Source organism: Phascolarctos cinereus, unplaced genomic scaffold (genome assembly GCF_003287225.1).
Source record: "Phascolarctos cinereus isolate Bilbo 61053 unplaced genomic scaffold, phaCin_HiC Scaffold_726;HRSCAF=1367, whole genome shotgun sequence".
Taxonomy (NCBI): domain Eukaryota; kingdom Metazoa; phylum Chordata; class Mammalia; order Diprotodontia; family Phascolarctidae; genus Phascolarctos; species Phascolarctos cinereus.
In genome coordinates this window covers 228,756,665-228,776,351 of record NW_027556098.1, presented here as the reverse complement: position 1 = coordinate 228,776,351, position 19,687 = coordinate 228,756,665, and the positions used below count along the sequence as shown (strand labels likewise).

General features: G+C 36.0%; 1 protein-coding gene across 2 annotated transcripts in view; it reads right to left on the bottom strand.

The window, feature by feature from the left end:
* Window positions 1–19,340, bottom strand: part of GCG (glucagon) — a 32,764-nt gene extending 13,424 nt beyond the window's left edge. For both annotated transcript variants that reach the window (XM_021004849.2, XM_021004855.2), the window contains exons 1-6: window positions 19,069–19,340; window positions 15,352–15,501; window positions 10,905–11,035; window positions 9,706–9,800; window positions 7,602–7,657; window positions 1,620–1,790 (exon numbers count right to left, since the gene is read on the bottom strand). The gene's annotated coding sequence lies outside the window, so the exon portion shown is untranslated. The remainder of the gene's footprint in view (window positions 1–1,619; window positions 1,791–7,601; window positions 7,658–9,705; window positions 9,801–10,904; window positions 11,036–15,351; window positions 15,502–19,068) is intronic.
* Window positions 19,341–19,687: the final 347 nt, after the last annotated feature.

The window sequence follows — 19,687 nt, the reverse complement described above, 5'->3', positions numbered from 1 at the left end:
TTGCTGAAAGTTGTAGTACAAGGAAAGTTGTCACATGATATTAACTAAAGTTTACAGTTATCATGCTTGTAGTGACTTGAACTAAATGAGGCAATAGTGCTTATGACTATACAATAATTTGGTACATGTCTTGAGAAAGATCGATACTACTTGAGTTTGGGATAATGTTTTTAATCCAAGACCTCAAAGTGATTTCATAGCATTCTCTAAATCTATCAACACTCCTGTAAGGAAGACAGAGAAAGAGTAGTTGTATCTTTATCTGAAAATGACAGAAACCCCCCCCCAAAAAAAAAACCAGAAGAGTTATTTTGGGTTCCAAAAGTACTTTGAACATAGAATATCTGATTTCTACCAAAAGTAGAAATCTGTTACTGAAAAGATCTATTTTTAAAAGGGTAGATTTTTAAATAAAAACTACTATGGAATTACAGATTCTTTAAGAACTTTGAATGTTGTTCTCTCACTAATAAAGAGAGAATGGATACCTGTTTTGTATTATTATCAAAATCCTCTTCAACAGGGAAAAAATAAAAAGCACTTTTCCCTCCTTTTCATAGGCAGACCAGATAGGGATATAATTAGTTAGTTTGGTGAGAACCAAGAACCTCACTTAGAAGATATTATGGTTAAGATTCTATTCTCTCCTATAATAAAACAATTAGAAAATTTGACCTTTGATCCAATTTATGAAGATAGCTTATTGGTTCAGATTCTAAACTTTATTTTGTGTGCCAGTTGCATACCAGCTAACTAGTTCTTACAAATTAGTGAAACTAATCTACTGAATGCCATTGGGCAATTGTTGCTTAAGGTCTTTGTACTTGGGATTTCAAACATGTATTTTAGAAAACATGCCTCCTCCCTTTTCTCAATTTTAGTTAGCATATATTTTTAGAATATAAAAGCTTTCGGATTATTCATTTTGTGGGTGCTCAATAAATGTTTAATTCTTATTAACAAATTTTCTTCGTAGTTAACAAAGGGAGCCCCAAAATAGATGATATCTACTTGGGATGATAAGCATGAGAAATATTTTCACAGAAAATACCAAAGATTTCATTTCCAGAAATTTGATTGTTTGACAGACTTTGAAAAAAAAACAACTAAACTCTTTTAAAAATGGTGATGAATCTGCTCTTTCTGAAGATCAGTGTTTCAATTATAAGTAATAAAAACAATGAAATAAAATAACCTATTTAATATACACAATTCGATTGCACTTTAATATATATTTTTAGTTCTTTAGAGTAGATGTAAATGAATGTCTTGAATCTTTTTTTGAAAGGAAAACTGTTTTTAACCCAGTTTAAAATGTATTTTTTGTAACAGTCTAATGCTTTCTATACAATATTGCTCTTAACATTTCTTGTTTCTTTTTCTATTTTATATAAAGGATTTAAATTCTTTTAAATGATCTTACTTTCATTCATTCTATCAAAGTAGATTTAAATTTCTTACCCTTTTCCGATCTCACAGGCTGAACTATATATAATTAATAATAATAATAAAAAGATAAAAAACCACTAAGTCAACACTTAGTCTTTATGTGCCTTATGCATATTTAATTGTACAAGAAGAAACGAAGTCAGTTCATAGTCATCTAGTAGGAATCTTACCTTCTGACCACGCAGTCAAATACAGCAGGTGGGGTAAGAGTGAAGAGTCTTTCTTCTGGACCTTAGAAAGTGTCCTGAGCTCTGGATTTCTGTATCTCTCACCCAGCTTTTATAGACTGTTCAGCTCTGCTTAGTGTCAAAGATATTACGCTGACAATATAAATTTCTCATCTGTAAATAATGGGGTTTTGTTACAAGCGATTTCACTCACCCACTCATTTTGCTCATCTATATTCTATGCGTATATTGGGTGGGATCGTAGAGATCTGGAAACTTTTTCTTTTTCTCAATCTACTCACTATTTTTTTTTCCTGGAAATGCGAAAGATAATTTGGAAACATGCTCCCCACTTTCAGTGTAGGGGGAAGAAATGGATACAGTAAAATGCTCTGAGATGATAGGTGACACTGAAGACACAAAAATTTGAAATCCCAATTCTATGCCTAAAATGAGATTGAGTAAATGCTTGCTTCTGGGTATCAAAATCCCCTCTTTTAGCAACACTATTTAACAATGTTGAATTTCTCATTAGGAAATGTAAAAATACAAACAAGTTATACTACTGTGCTGTATGTATTATGTATACTACATCAATTTGAATTACTGTGCAGTAGTAGCAAGTTATTTTGAATAAGACCATATAGCTTCTGTGTTATAAGAGTGATCACAGAGGTTACAAGAAGATAACATAGGATAGTGACAATAGCAAAAATAGGGAGCTATGCTGTCTTCCCTTTTTAAATTTTATTTAGCCTTTTCCTGAAGGTCAGTGGTGGCATGAAAACCAAGCTAGATAGGACATTGGATTGGAGGTTAGATAATTAAACTGATATAAATTGGTGGGAGAGTATTTACATAAGATGGATACATCCAGATTTATTGATACTATGTGGTTTGAAGTATCAGAAGGCATTGGCTAAAATAATTTAAGAATTGCTTTCTATAACTTTTAAGGAAACATGTTTTTTGAGAAACCTGGGAAATATGGATTAGTATCTATCCATCTTTGGAACAAACATCATAAAATGGCTTAATTGGATGTTAATGAATTAGGGAAACTATATTCCCTACCTGATGGATTCTGTAGAAATAAGTCCTTGAGATAGGGTTATTTTCCTTCCAATTCAACCTGAATCTGTTCAATTTGGTGGCTTAGGTTTAATGTGAGTAGGTACAGATTGAATCAATTCAATTCAACTCATTGAACATTTATTCAAGAGTAGTTCACAATTTCAATTTCGGAGGACTAGTTCAAGTCCTTCTGGAAGGACTTAGCAAGTATTATCGTGTGAAAATTGATTTTGGACCTGAGATGATATCCAGCCCTCAGGGTTGATTTCTAGCTCTTGGATGAATTTTTTCTCTCTGGTGTTGCTAACATTTCGACCCTTTTGGTGCTTCTTAGCACCTCCACCAGAGGGTGTGAAGGGGCAGAGAAAGGAGGTCTAACTGTTCATGTCAACTTCTGGTATTCAATGATAATTCTTACTAGTACTTTAATGGATAAAGTCAGTGTTTTGTACTAACTATGGCATTAAATTCTCCCTTCTCTCTGTCACTGATCCCTTTTATTATGAATATAGTGTTCATTTCCCTCCCATTAATTTTTCAATAGATAATATGGGGATCATATTCATTACATATTTCCCACCCTCTCCACCCCGCAAGTTGGGGGTGGGTTTTCTGAGAAGAAAAGTTTCCTTCTGCCTTTCTCCATATGTGCTTCCACTTAACTCCTATAGTCTCCTAAGCTCCTCACTCGCTCCAGTCATTAGCAACCTTTGGAGCTGCCAAGAGAGGGGTTTGATTACAGTGCTTCAAAAGCAATGTGACCAAACTCCCGTTGGCAAGTGTGCTAAAGCTACAGTGACCATATTTTCTGAACCAAGAATCAGGACACATGATTTCACAAAGAATATTCCTTCGGCAAAGCTTCATTAAAAGTTCACTTTCTTTTCTTGAAATGGGGGCTGTCCCAGAAAACCCAGGACATATGGTCATGGTAAACTATATTTCTCAGTCCAACCCTAACACTCCACTTAAAATGCATGCTCAGTCCTGTCCTAGTAGAGTCAACAGATAACCTAAGTTCCTGAAGCTAGCTCACTAGAACCATGGGAGCAATTAGAAACCCACTCAGACAAAATGGTCAAGACAGGAAGATAATGAGCTGCCCCTATATAAAAATAATAATTGATACAGAGAATAACAATTTCAAAAACATTATACCTACATTCACTTTTGTGCTTCAACATCAATAACTCTGTTACGTAGACAGTACAAATATTATTGTTCCCACTTTACAGATAGGGAAGCTAAAACTCAGAGGAATGAAGTAACTTGACTAAGGTTACTCAGTGACTATGGTTACTGGGCTTTGGACTCCAAATTCAATACTGTTGCTACAGGACATTTAAAACCTTGAACAACATCAGTCTATCTTTCTACACTTACCGCTCTTCCCACATTCTATGTTCTAGCCCATTTATTGTCCTCTGTATATGATGTTCTGTCTTGCATCTTCATGCCTTTGCCCAAGCTATTTCTCATTCCTGAGTTGCATTCCACTTCAATTTTGCCTTTTAGAATCTCTATTTTCCTTCAAGTTTCAATTTAAGTACACTTCTCAGAATGCCCCCCCTCCTAACTGTTACTGCACCCACCCCTTGTCACTTTGTATATATTTTATTTATTTTTATGTGAACCATTGCTTTCTTTTGGTAGAATGTAAGCTTCATAAGGGCAAGGACTAATTCATTTTTATCTTTGCATCTCTAGTGCTTAGCACAGTGTATGGTGAATAATAATGGCTTATTGAATGAATGAAATAAGAAAGTGTGTGATTTTAAGATGGCTAAATTAGCCTAAGACAAAAGATTTAAAAAAGGGGTGGTGGGGGTTGGGGTAGAGAGATTTAACAACAGTTTTTAAATGGCAAAAAAAAAAAAAAAGTCCTAGGCAAGATAAAAAACCAAGCCACTCTTCATATCTCCCTGAGGATAGAGCAAATGGAAATGATTTAATGGATAAGAAGAGGGCTCTAAAGGCAATAAAGGGATGAGCTTCCTGATAATGAATTATGGGTTAGCCAGAGAAGGTGAGAAATATCCTTCCTGGGAGATATTTAAGAGCCAATTAGACACCCATCCATCTGGAATGATTTCGAGGGAGCCTGTTAAAGGCTGGGGGAAGCATTATGTGATCAGTAGAGGTGCTGCCAGCCTCAGGGCTCTCTGACCCTGGAAAAGGGTTCAGATTTCATTTTTGGAAAGGGGATGGAACAGCGTCCCAGTTGGCAGACTTTGATTTTCCTTGGTTGTTCAATGCCACAGTATAATGAGTTGTTTGAGGCTGCTCTTCTAAGTTTCAGTTGTTATTTTTATGTAAAAGGAACAGGAGAGAGAGAAAACAAAAATCACATTTGTACAAAAGAATCTTATCTCATAATTTAGAAGTGGAATATATATATATATATGTGTGTGTATATATATATATATATATATACATATCATTGAATGCATGTGTTATGCTACTATTTTTCACATATTGTAACTATAAAAAAACAAACCATATGTCATTACATTTATCCAACCTCTCGCTCATCTGGAATGATCTTTTTTTTTTCTGGGTTTGCAAGAGTTTTCAGTTAAAACACTTCAATTTTTCTAAAGTATTTTGCGGAAGGAAACTCTGGTCATTAGAAAACACAGACTTAAAATCTCTACCTTCCTTCAAATGCAGAAAAGTCAAAACTGAACTATTTTGACAAATTCCTCTTCATAACTGCCTTGCTACAAGATAGTTTAACAGCTAGGTGACATAGTAGTTAGAGTGTCAGAGTTAGAAAGGCCAGAGTTTAAATGCTATCTCAGACTGTGTAACTCTGGGAAAATCACTTAACCATTGCTTGCCTCAGTTTCCTTTTAGGTAAAATGAGAATGATAGTAATAACACCTACCTCATGAGATTGTCATGAGGATCAAATTAAATTTTATATATATGTATATATATATATATATATATATATATATATAATTTTACAAATCTTAAAGTGTTACATAAATACACTTATTAAGATATCTATTATTATATGCCCCCTCCCCCTCCCTTTTTTTTTACTTCAGTGGCTTCCTATCACCAAAATAATGAAATAGGATAAAATGTGAAATCATTAACCTGGCATTTAAAGTCCGCTATAATTTGGCTGCCACTTTTCTGGGGTTCTTTATATTTACCTTTCATTAACTCTTCATACCAGTCAAATTGGCATACAAGATATTTTAAATACTTGACATTTAGTGTCCTACATTCAGTCAGTTGGTAAGCATTTATTAAGTACTTACTATGTGCCAGGCACTGTGATCAGCACTGGGGATACAAAGAAAGGCAAAAGTTAGTTCTTGCCTTTTGAGGAGCTCATAGATTAATGAGGGAGACAGCATACAAACAACTTAAAAACATTTATTTTTCAATAATATTTCATTTTTTCTAATTAAATGTAAAAACAATCTTTAACATACAATTTTTAAAAATTGGTTTTCAAATTCTCTCCCACCTTCCTCTTATCCCACACAGAAGAAGACAAGCAATTTGATATACATTATCTGTGTGCAATCATGCAAAACATATTTCCAAATTATTCACGTTGTAAAAGTAACTAGATCCCCCCCCAAAAAAAAGAAAAAAAAGTGAAAAATATGCTTCGCTCTGCGTTCAGATACCATCAGTTCTTTCTCTGGTCGTGGATAACATTTTTCATCATGAGTCCCTTAGGATTGTCTTGGATCATTGCATTGCTGTCATGTACATAAATGTTACATATTGTACAGTATTGCTGTTACTGTGTATAATGTTCTCCTGGTTCTGCTCACTTCACTTTACATCAGTTCATGTAAGGCTCTTCAGGTTTTTCTGAAAACATCCTGCCCACCATTTCTTACAGCACAGTAGTATTTTGTTACAAACATACAGCACAACTTGTTCAGCCATTCCCTAATTTATGTATATCCCCTGAATTTCCAATTCTTTACTACCATGAAAAGAGCTGCTATAAATATTTTTGTAATAATAGGTCCTTTTTCGCCTTCAAAAAAAGTATCTTTGGGATACAGATCTAGTATTGTTATTGCTAGATTAAAGTTTTATAGCCTTTTGGGAACAGTTCCAAATTGCTCTCCAGAATGGTTGGATCACTTCACAACTCCACCAACAATGCATTAGTGTCCCAATTTTCCACATCCCCTCCAATGTTAAAAACATTTATTAAGCACCTACTATATGCTAGACACTGTGCTAAGTCCTGGGGATACAAAGAAAGGCAAAAGACACTCCCTGCTCTTGAGGGGTTCGTAGTCTAATGGTGACACCTGAGTTTTTGCCTGGGCCTGTGGTACACTTCCTCACTTTTGCCTCTTGGAATCCCTAACTTCCTTCAAAGCTCATCTCAAGAGCTTTCACCTCTTTGAGGCTTTTCCTTGTTTTTCAAAGCTCTAAGTACTCTCTCTCTCCTGAAATTACATCGTATTTATTTTCCTTATTTGGTATAGGGGAAAGAAGACTGGATATGGGAATTCAGACGACCTGTGTTCAGATCTACCCTATGTTGCTTACTGCTTGCCTAATACTGATCGAGTAGCTTAACCTTTATGAATCTTGGGATCTGCATTTGTAAGATGAAGTGTTAGATGTGAAGATCTCTGAGGTTATTTCCAGCTCTAAATTTATAACCCTCTATTTTTATTGCCCAGTGGAATGTAAACTCCTTAAGGACAAAGGCTATTTCATTTTTGCCTTTGTTTCTAGCTTAATACCTTGAATATAAGTTCTTAACAAGTGTTAGTATTATTTCATTTACTGGTTGGTATAGCTAAAGCAAAATTTTACCAGAATAAAAAGTTCAGGAGATGCAGGAGAGTATGATAGAAGGAATGTGAGACTTGGAATCCAGAAGACCTAGGTTCAAGGCCAGACTCTGACACTTACTATCAGTGTGACCTCAGAAAAATAGCTTCATCTCTCTTGGAACTCATTTTCTTCATCTGTAAAAGAAGGATAAAAATATTTGTATTAGCTTGCTGAGTCATTGTGAAGAAGAATGTTGAGTCCAGATCACAAGAGGATCAGTTAAAAGAACAGAATAAAGATGTGCTGGAGCCAGCTCTAACTGGCCAGAGCTAGCTAAAATTTCAGTGTGAGCATTTGCACCTCAGAAATCAGCAAAGTAAAAACCAAGACTTCATTTGTTTTGTTTATTGTCTAGACTTAGAAAGTAGTGGAGAAAATATTAATAATGCAGATTAAACTTAAAATGTGTCATGGGTACAGTTTTATTTTTATTTTTGGAAAGTCAGTTGTTAAACATTTGTTAGACTACCCCCAGAACAGGGCGTGTTTAGCCAGGAGAAGAGAATAAAGAATAATTGTCTTCACAAATTTCCCCAGAAGGGAATCCAGCACCAAGATGTTAGAGCTAGAAGGCCTGGGTGATCACCCAATATACCTCTCTCATTTTAAAGAGGAGGAGATGGGCTTTGGGCATGAAAAGTGAAAGGTGGCTCTTGAACTCAGGTCTTGACCTCCAAACACTGAGTGTCCAAGGTATCTGACTCCTTAATCAACAAGCATTTATTGAACACCTACTATGTACAGACACTGTGTTAAGCACTGGATATGTATCCTCAAGAATATTATATTCTAATGGAGGAGACAACATGAATATGTATGTATGTATATGTGAGTGTGTGTGTGTGTGTGTGTGTGTGTGTGTGTGTGTGTGTATCTGTAACAGTTAGGAGGCAGCCAAGTGGCTCAGCGAATAGAGCCTTGGAGTCAGAAGGACCTAAGTTCAAATCCAGCCTCAAACATTCACTGGCTGTGTGACACTGGGCAAGTCATTTGACCTCTGTTTGCCTAATCCACTGGAGAAGAAAATGACAAACCACTCCAATATCTTTGCCAAGAAAATCCAGTACCGGGTCACAAAGAGTTGGACACTGAACAACAACAAATGTGAAGGAGGAATGAGACCTGTTCCTTTTGGCTCCAGAGGTCAAGACCAGGAGTAAGAGGTAGAAGTAGCAAAGAGGCAAGTTTAGGTTCAATTTCAGAAATAAGGACTAAGTCTGTCCAAAAGTAGAAAGGGATACCTAGAGAAATGGTAGATTCCTTCTCACTAGAGGTCTTAAGGAAAACACTGAACAACCACATGTCAGATATGTGATAGTTTGCATATAGGTTAGACTAGATAGCTCCTAAGGAGCTTCCAACCCTTAAATCCTATAATACTGTGAGGAAAGAAGGAGCTTTGCAAAGTATTATATGTGTGTGCATATGAGTTATTGTAACCAACATGACATACACAATGGTACTAGTAATATTTCAGTGATAGTACTATATAGTACTTTAAAGATTATCTTGGTTGATCAACTGTGAAAGACTTGGGTACTCTCATCAATACAGTGATCCAAGAGAATTCCGAAGGACTCATGATGAAAAATTGCTATACGCCCCCAGAGAGAGAGCTGCTGAATTCTGAGTGCAAATTGAAGTATAATTTTCTCACTTTATTTTTCTTGCTTTTTCTAAAAAAAACCCAGCTAATATGGAAATATGTTTTTCATGACTTCTCATGTATAATTGATATCATATTGCTTGTCTTCTCAGTGGGCAAGGGAGGGGTGGACGGAAGAAAGCTGGAACTTCGAACTTGAGATTTTGATAGAAAAGAATGTTATAAATAAATAATTAAAAAATTAAAGTTTTTAAAAAGTAAATAATGTCTAGGCCATTGCCCTTTTCCCCCATCTCCTTACCACCATCACCATTTTTAAAGCAGGGCTATCTAATCTATCACAGGTAGCTAGCTGGCTATCCTGTTTTCTAAAGATACATAGAAAATGAGTGTCTGCAAGTATCCCTTGATAATTTATTCCAGGCTTTCACAAAATTGTAGTCAGGAATTTCTTAATCTCAAATCTGAATTTCTCTTGCTGAAATGTAGCTATATTCTCTTTTGCCTCATAGAAAGTGAAAATTGATATTTTGTTCTTTCTAGACAGTCTAAAAGGTTCTTTGCTGTGTGTCCTACCTTATAGCAGAAAGCAGCAACTCTCTCATTCCACTTCCCATAGGTCTTTGATGTCTCATCAACATTGCCTTCTTCAAATACCATCACATAAGTTCCTTGATTAAAAAAAAAAAAAAAGATGGCAATTTAAACATCTTCGCATCTCTCACAACACTAACTACATTTGATTTAGTAAAAAATAATAGCTCATAGTGCTGTATCGCTTTGAAGTTGCTATGAGATGTTGCAAATATTATTATTCCTATTTCACTAATGAGGAGACTGAGAATCTAAGAAGCTAAGTCACTTATTCAAGGTCATTTAAGTAATGGAAAGCAGATGGCAAGGTATAGTAGGAGTGATGGATTTGGAGTCAGAGGATCTGAGTTCAAATTCTGGCTCTGCCCTGTGTGACCTTAGATAAGTCACTCAACTTTCCTGGGCCCTCAGTTTCCCCATTGTATATAAAGAATTAAGGAGTTTGTTCTGCTTGGTGAAATTATAGATAAGAAGTTCTTAATCAATTTTTTGCATCCATATTAACCTCTTTAAACAATGCATATAAACAATTGCATATAAAAGGATGCCCCTTCCACCTCCAAATCAATGACACCAGTGTGTACCTAAGATGAGATTTAAATAGAGGCTTTTGTTAACTGTAAGTTAGTACTTTTTTTTATACTACCATCATCTCTGTAGAAATGCTTTTTGATTTGATTGCAAAGTACCCTAATTACATCTAGTGCTATACTAGACAAAAGTATAGGTCTTTTTGCTATTAAAACTTAGATTTTAAGGAAAAAGATGTTAATGTATACAGTTATGTAAAGGCCCATAAAGGCTAGGTCTACACAAAGCCAAAAATCTAGATAAGAAGCAAAAATCTTAATCATTCACCCAGGTCTACAATGATACCAAGCATCTCGATGCTTGACTGCATATTTAATTTTTCACTTGGAAATTGGACATCATAAAGAATAAACAAATTTAAACACATTTTTTTATTAAAAGATTTATTGAGACCTTTTGTTTTTATATCAACTTTATTTCTGAATATATCTGAATATTCTGAATATATCCCTCTCCTTCCCCCAATCCATTACCTCATTCCTTGTAACAAATAATTAAAAAATAAAGAAAAAGATCAGTGGAACAAAATCAACTAATCTAGCAATTGAATCTGATAATTTATACAATGTTCCTTATCTATAATCCCCTACCTTTACAAAGAAGAGCAAGAGAGATGAATTTTCTGATCTCTTCTAAGGATTCATCATTTCTCTCAGTCATTATAATTATATAACTAAGCACATATTTTTTACAGGCACAGAAGAATATAGTTTCTGGATTCCTGAAATTTGGACAAATAAAAAAGATTGCATATATGTCAAAAGCATATACTGTACATTATTTTTTATAGAAGATACCTTTTGCTGTATTCATGTGGGAAAGCACCATTAATAAAAATGTGATAAATCTTTACTTTCTTTACCCCATCCTCCCAAACAAATGCAGAAATAATGTCCACTTTTTGAAGGTTAGCATTGTGGAGTAGATAGAGAACTGATCTTAGAGTTAAAAAAAAAACCTTATGTTCAAGATCTGCTCCTTCCATATGTCAGATATATAATACATGGGAAAGCTGTTTAACCCCTCAGTGCTCAGGCACCTTTCTAATACTACAAATTATAATGAGTTGATAACCTTCATCACTGCAGAGGAAGGACTTCAGGGTGTTGGTAGAATTCTCTACAAAGAATTTACACAAAGTTGTGAACATGGATACCACAGAATGAAGGAGCCATGATCTGCATTGTTGAGGAGGGCACTCAAATTGAGGGGATCACAGGTCCATCACAATATTGAAATCTGTTGGGACCCAATATTTCCTGCTCTAAAATTACCATGGAAACCAATAGGAAATTATAATTTGCTATACTTTAAAAATGCCTTTTAGGAACATATCTCATGAACAAAGTAAAACCACGCATATTGTGATTTGCAAAAACAAAGCAATTAAAAGTCATCACACATAATTACTAACTCAGGCTCAGCACTTTAATTTTGGGAAAGCTTAGTCTCTCATTCAGTCAGTGTTACCACTGAGTTGTCTTAGTGTTGCTAATAAGAACAGAGAATGAATTTAGAATCTACCCACTGTATACTTTTGTCTATCTATCACTGTAGTGAATTTTTTGTGTATGTGAATTGGAGTCAGAGTTACACTAAATGCTGATAATTTCCTACATAATCTCTGGTCCTCTTGAAATGCTATAGAGCCTTTCCAATGGCGCTTATCTCATTCTGCATTGGTATTTGAGTTATTGTTATTGTTATTATTATTATTTTTTTTTTTAGTGAGGCAGTTGGGGTTAAGTGACTTGCCTAGGGTCACACAGCTAGTAAATGTCAAGTGTCTGGTCTAAGACTGGATTTGAACTCAGGTCCTCCTGTCTCCAAGGCCAGAGCTCTATGCACTGTGCCACCTAGTTGTTCCTGTTATTGTTATTTCTGAACCAGTCTCGGGCTTCCTAGGAGATTGTAAACTCCTTGAAAGTGATAATCTTTATACCATCAACCCCTTTCCCAAACACCAATCACAGTAAGTCGCTCTCAGTTGGTTCTTCATAAAGATTTGTTGAACCAAATTGGATACACACACATACACACACATGTTATATCTATCTATCTATATCTATTTATCTATCTATATCTATATCTATCTATCTATCTATCTATCTATCTATCTATCTATCTATCTATCTATATCTATGTCTATATCTATATATCTATCTATCTATATCTATATCTATGTCTATGTCTATATCTATATATGCACACCAGGAAGACTTCTGGGTCACATGAGCAGCAAGATGAAAGACTAGACATTTTCTTTAACGTCCATAAACTCTCATACATCATCAAAACAGAAATTATGCTCCAAATATAAAGCCATTTCAGTTGTTTCCATGGTCTAGGATACCTAGAATTCAAAAGAAGGTTGAAAAAACAAAACAAAACCCAGTAACTGATATTTTCTGACCATGAGCTCGTTCAGCATCCCTCTCTCACCTCCTGCACTACCAACATGAAGGCTGCACTAATAGACTTAAAAATGTGACAGATTTACATCAAAACAATGCCTGTACTCCAGTCTACCCTCTTTCTTTCTAGTGCCATAGAGCCCTGGCTCTAGGCTGTAGAAGTTTCCTCAAGTTTCAACTGCCAGCTTGGCTACATACCTCAAGAGCAAAAGCCTGTGTGTGTGGGTAGGTGGGGTGGGGGAGTGGGGTTGAAATCTAGAAGCCCCAGCACTGATGTGGGAAAAGCAGCTTCTGCCAGTGTCAGGAAAAGCAGGCTCTGAACTGTTGATGCAAACAAGATCTGAACTTCTGGTATTGAACCAGAGAACTAAGGAAAAAGAGAGAGTGGGATAGGATACAACACAGGACACAGTCCATGTGGGGAGCTATGCAGCACTCCATCAAGCCTGAGGGAAGAACACAGCATTTAGCAAGGATCAGTTCTGACCACCCAGAGTCAGTTGGGGCACAGATCTAGGCTGGTGAACCATGAATTGCCCAGTGTGGGAGGAGACTGAGATGCTCTGAGATCCAGTTCGAAAGGAAACACATTCAGAGGGGAGGGAGTCAAAAGTGAACAATTAGAAAAATAAGAAAGGGGTGGGGGAACAACTGAAAGCACCAAAGATTCCCAGAAGAAAAAATCTCAAAGATCTTGAACATAAATCGATAAATCAACAGGAAAAACAGTAACAGAAGAAAATATGGTCTCTAGATCTAGTAAATGAGTTCAGACATCTATGAATAAATTCTGCAAAATGGAGGAGAATGATCCAAAACCTGATGAGAAGAGAATCTTGCTGAATTTGAGAAGAATGTGGGACTACAACACCCTGTTATGAGTGGTTTAAAAGAGAAATGAGAATTATGAGAACAGAATGTATGTCTTGCACAGTACAAAATAATGAATGGAATAGAAAAACTTGAATGTACAATGACGAGCTTCACCAAAGAAATAAAAGACAAAAAAATAGATTGAGAATGCAAATACACAAAAGCAAAAGACAACTTAGAAAAAGAGAAACAAAAAACAAGAACATTAAAAGAAAATATGCTCACTGTGTAAGCAAAATGTATAGCTCTAAAAGACAAGATGTGTAAAGACAACCTAAGAATCATAGGTCTCCCAAAAGAATATGACAAGGCAAAACACTTTAACACCATAATGCAGGAAATAATAGAAGAGAATTGCCCAGGAAAAATTCCAATTGAAATAATTCACGGATCGCCTCTAAAGGAAGAAAAAGCTACAAATTCCAAGATACATATTGGTTAAATTGAACAATTCAATTAAAACAAAACCAACAAATTCTGCAAGTCATCAAAAAAAAGACCTTCAAATACAAAGGAAAGGACATGGGAATAATGCAAGACTATTCCACAACCCAGGAGAAAAAGGTGGAGAGAATGGGATAATGTGTTCCAAAGAACGCTGGAGTTCACCTCGCTGCCCAGGGTGACCTTTCCGGCAAATCTGAGCTTAACCATACATAACAAAAGAGAATTGTTCAATAACAAAAAATTTGAAACATTTTTTAGAAAGAAAACAAGAACTAAGGAGATTATTTGCTTCTCAAACATTCTAAACAACAGAAATACAGGAAGGGTGAATAAATGCAGACAGCAACAACAACAGAATGATAAAGAGAAATACCAGTAAGATATTTCTTTCTAAATGCCCACAAATAGAAGTGAATGCGGAAATCTGGTAGAGGTGACAATGAAGAGGACAGGGGGCATTATGGACAGAATCTAGTTATACCCTGCCTATAGGTGAATGCTTCTTTTCTGGGACTACATTACAACATGGGAGGGTCCATCAAGGGATAGTGGAACAGGAAATAGGGAGGAGTGAGACATGTGCTGGATTCAAATCAAAAGATAGTAATAAGGGGAAGGTGACCTCTGTGATCTCAGAATAAGAAGAGCCTACAGGGGAGTAGGTGAGGAGGAGGGGGAGAGGAATTAAAAAGGGGGAGAAAGGAAGAAAGCCTTACTTTGGAGGTGGGAAGGAGTTTCACTGATGAATGATCCTACAGGTAAAGCGAGATGAGAACCTTGCACTGGATGAGGCCTGAGGGATCTAGTGACTGAAAAGTCTGTCTTGGGAAATGAGCAACTGGAACTCCTGGGGGCAACTAATACCTGCAAGAGTGAGAGAACATGGACATAGGGAAATGTGTTGGGGGGGGGAAAGGTCAACAAGAGAGGTTATAGATCAGTGGGGATAGTGGGGAAGTACCCTACTACGGGCAGTGCACTCTGTGACACCTGCAATAACAAGCACTGTTCTGAGAGTGAGGCACAATGGAAAAGGGGAATCTATAGGGTAAGCCTTTGTAATCGAAAGGATTACTTACTGCGCAGATTCGTTTTAGGTTTGGATCTCAAGATATGATGAAACGTACTCAGTATAAACGTAACAAATAATCACATTTATTTTACAATGATTAATAAAGATTAAGGCAAAACACACACATAAAGATAAGAAAACATTCAATATAATAAGTAATAATCAAAGTAAAGGAAAGGGGGAATAAGAAAAGAAAGGATACACACTCACTGACCAGGAGAGCTCAAATACCTAATAGCCCGGGGAGACTGGAGGACGGCCAAGAGGTCTGGTCAGGCAGGCCAATGGAGCGGTCCGCTTCTGAACACAACAGAGATTCGGCGTCCTTATCTCTGACATCAAAGTCTCCCAAAACTCCTTTCCAAGTGACCCCTTTTATATCTATGCAAACCAGGAAAAGACAATCTTAATGTTTTGTTTTGTGCATGTATCCTTGGTGAGCTCAGGTCCAGGCACGCAAACATCTTTAACAAAAGCTGGGGCTTGATCAGAGCCCCAAAATACCTGTTTGTTGTGTAAGTCTCCAAGGAGTGATCAATTCCTTAAACAGTTATACACTTTTCTCAAGAAAAATGTTCCTTGAGATGAATTGCTTTCCCAGGTAAAAGCTTGTTGGTTATTTAATGTTCCATTTCCATAGTCACCTGCCATGCATGGTAACTCCCATCTATCTTTATGTCAGGTCATGAGGCAGTTATACCGTTAGGTCATGAGATGGTTACACAGGGGCCTGAGGATGATCCTCAGTTTCCCTTACAGCCTTACAAGGCAGTGGCAGAAAGTGGCTAGAGAGCAAAGGTTGGAATGGATATCTTGATAACTTTGATTGCATGAAAAATATAGAGAAAAGAAAGAGATCAGTTGATTAGGGGGGTCATGAATCAGAGAATGAGGGTCTAGAGTAAACAGAAAGAGGAGATCAATAATGAATACAGTGAAAGAAATCCTTTTTGGAAAGAAATACAAAAAATGAAATAAAAAAACTAATAAATAAGACTAGCTGAAGAGGAGGAGAGGAAAATAGAGGGGTGGGGGAGAAATAAATAATCACATAAATGCAACAGAGAGGAACTAATAAACAAAACACTAAAGTGAAAGGGGTAGAAAGTAAGAAGAGGGGATCAAGAAAATGGGAGAAGAGCTGGTAGGAATAGTGCCTCCTTTAAAAAAAAAAAGATTAAGGTAACCAGAGGAAGATAATACTATGTTTATAGTAGAAGAGGGGAAAAATTCATAACCTGAAAAATAAAACAATTTTAGATATAGATGGAAGAAAATATAAACCTAACTCTTATAATTTTAAATGTAAATGGATTAAACGATCCAATAAAATGAAAAAAAAAGAGTAACAGTTTGGACCAGAAAACAAAACTCTGCTTGCAAGAAACACATTTAAATAATAATGCATTCACAAAATAAAACTAAGAAAATGGAGAAAAAATTTACTATGCATCAAGTGAATTTAAAAAAGCAGGTGTTGTCATCAATGTATCAGGCAAAACAAACACATTATAATGATGAAACAGCATACCAAAATTTCTGGGATGCAGCTAAAGCAGTCCTCCATGGGAAATAATATTCCTATAAACATATATTTAATAAATAGAAAAGAGAAGACTAATGAACTGAATATGCATTTAAAACATTAGAAAATCAAATAAACATATCTAAAATAAGCACAAAAGAGAAGATATTAAAAATTAGAGAGAAAACAGGGAAATTAGAAACAAAAGACCCCATAGAATTTATTTTAAAAAAAAACCCTAAAAGCTGGTTCTTTGAAAAAAACTAATAAAGTTGATAGACCCTTGGAAGATAATCAAATTATAAAGAAGAGAGCAGAAAAACAAATCAATAAAATAGCAAAAGAGCAAAGTGAAATCACAGCAAAACCAGAAAAAATAAAAAGAATAATCAGAATATGTGCACAACAATATGCTAACAGAACTGAGAACACAAAAGAAAATGAAGAATAGTTTCAAAAATAGAAAATACCCAAACTATCAAAGGACCAGATAGAGATCTTTATGAAACAGTTTCAGAAAAAGAAATAGATCTAGCTGTAAAGAAACTACCCAAGGAAAAAAAAATCTCTTGGACCTGATCAATTCACCGGAGAATTCCATCAAACTTTTTAAAGAACAGTTGGTACTCATACTTCACAAATTATTCTCAAAACTTGAGAGAGAATACTGCCAGAATACTTTTATGAGACAAATATAGTCCTAATACCTAAACCAGGGAAAAATAAAACACAAAAATAAAACTGTAGGCCAATATTATTAATAAACATTGGCTCAAAAATTTTAAATAAAATCACATCAAACAGATTATAGTGATTTATTCAAGAAATCATTCATTATGATCAAGTGACATTTATACCAGGGGTGCAAGGATAGTTCAACATTAGTAAAAACAAACAAGAAAATTAATCAGATTAGAATCCCAAACAACTAAAACCACATGATCATCTCTTTTTTTCTGAAGGATCAGGAAAGACTTCACGATATGACGCCTAAACAGGAAAAGGATGATTTCAAAGTCAAGATAGAGAGAAAGCCATCCCAAGAAAGGCGGATTTGTTGTTGTTGAGTTGTTTCATGTCCAACTCTTTGTGACCCCTTCTGGGGTTTTCTTGGCAAATACTGGAGAGATTTGCAATTTCCTTCTCAAACTCATTTTATAAGATGAGGAAACAGAGGCAGAGTTAAATGAATTGCCCAGGGTCACACTGATCTAGCAAGTGTCTGAGGCCAGATTTGAATTCAGGTCATCCTGACTCCTGGCCCAGCACTCTATCCATTGCACCATATAGCATATGCAAAATACATAGAGCAGGCAGCAAATATGGAGCTACCATGGGACAAATAGAGCTTTGCTTTAGGTATTGGCATCTGGTGGGGAGGGATGAGCTTTTCCCATCCCCAAAGTGTTTTCTTTTCTTTTCTTTTTTTTTTGTTAATATAAATTTATTTCTTTTTAGTTTTCAACATTTACTTCCACAAGATTTTGAGTTCCAAATTTTCACCCCATCTCACCCCTCCCTCTGCCCCAAGATGGCATGCATTCTGAATATCCCCTCTCCCAGTCTGCCCTCTCCTCTATCTCCCCCCCATCCCCTTCCCCTTCTACCCTCCTGCAGGGCAGGATAGACTTCTGTACCCCACTTCATGTATTTCTTATTTCCCACTTGCATGTGAAAACATTTTTTTTAAACATATGCTTCCAAAACTCCAGGTTTCAAATTCTGTCTCCTCCTCCTTCCCCCCCCCCCCCACCGAAAAGGCAAGCAATTCAACACAGGCCGTACATGTGCAGTCAGGCAAAACACCTCTACATCAGACATGTTGTGAAAAACTAACTCTACCTCCCTTAATCCTATCCAGCCCTCCCATTCACTCCACTCTTTCCCTTGACCCCATCCCTCCCCAGAAATATCCCCCCCAATCTGCCCTCCTCTCCATCATCCCCCCTGTCCTGTCCCCCTGTCCCTCCACTTTCCTGCAGGGCAAGACAGATTTCCATACCCAATTGAATGTGTATGCTATTCCCTGCATAAGCCAAATCCTATGAGAATAAGGTTCACTCATTCCCTCTCACCTTCCCCCATTTCCCCTCCACTGTAAGAGCCTTTTCTTTTTTTTCTTTTTTTTTTGTGAGATAATTTACCCCATTCTACCTCTCCCTTTCTTCTTCTCCTAGTATAATCCTCTCATCCCTTAATTTTATTCAACTCACCCTGTGCCATCTATCTATCTATCTGTGTATATCTATATCTATTTATCTATCTATCTATCTAGCTATATATACATACATACACATAATTTTTTCCCTCCAACTACCCTAATACTGACAAAGGTTTCATGAGCTATAAATATCATCTTTCCATGCAGGAATGTAAACAGTTCAACCTTAATAAGTCTCTTATGATTTCTCTTTCCTGTTTACCTCTTCATGTTCCACTTGAGTCCTGTATTTGAAAGTCAAATCTTCTATTCAGCTCTGTTCTTTTCTTCAAGAATGCTTGAAAGTCCTCTATTTCACTGAATAACGATTTTTCCCCCTGAAGGATTATATTCAGTTTTGCTGGGTAGGTGATTCTTGGTTGTAATCCTATCTCCTTTGCCCTCCGGAATAATTATATTCATGGCCTACAGTCCTTTAATGTAGAAGCTGCTAAATCTTGTGTTATCCTGATTGCGTTTCCACAGTACTCGAATTGTTTCTTTCTGGCAGCTTGTAATATTTTCTCCTTGACCTGGGAACTCTGGAATTTGGCTCCAATATTCCTAGGAGTTTTCCTTTGGGGATCTCTTTCAGGAAGAGATTGGTGGATTGTTTCAATTTCTATTTTGCCCTCTGGTTCTAAAATATCAGGGCAGTTTTCCTTGATAATTTCTTGAAAGATAATGTCTAGGAAGTTTTTTTGATTATGGCTTTCAGATAGTCCAGTAATTTTTAAGTTCTCTTTCCTGCATCTATTTTCCAGGTCAGTTGTTTTTCCAACGAGATGTTTCACATTCTCTTCTATTTTTTCATTCATTTGGTTTTGTTTTTGCAATATCTT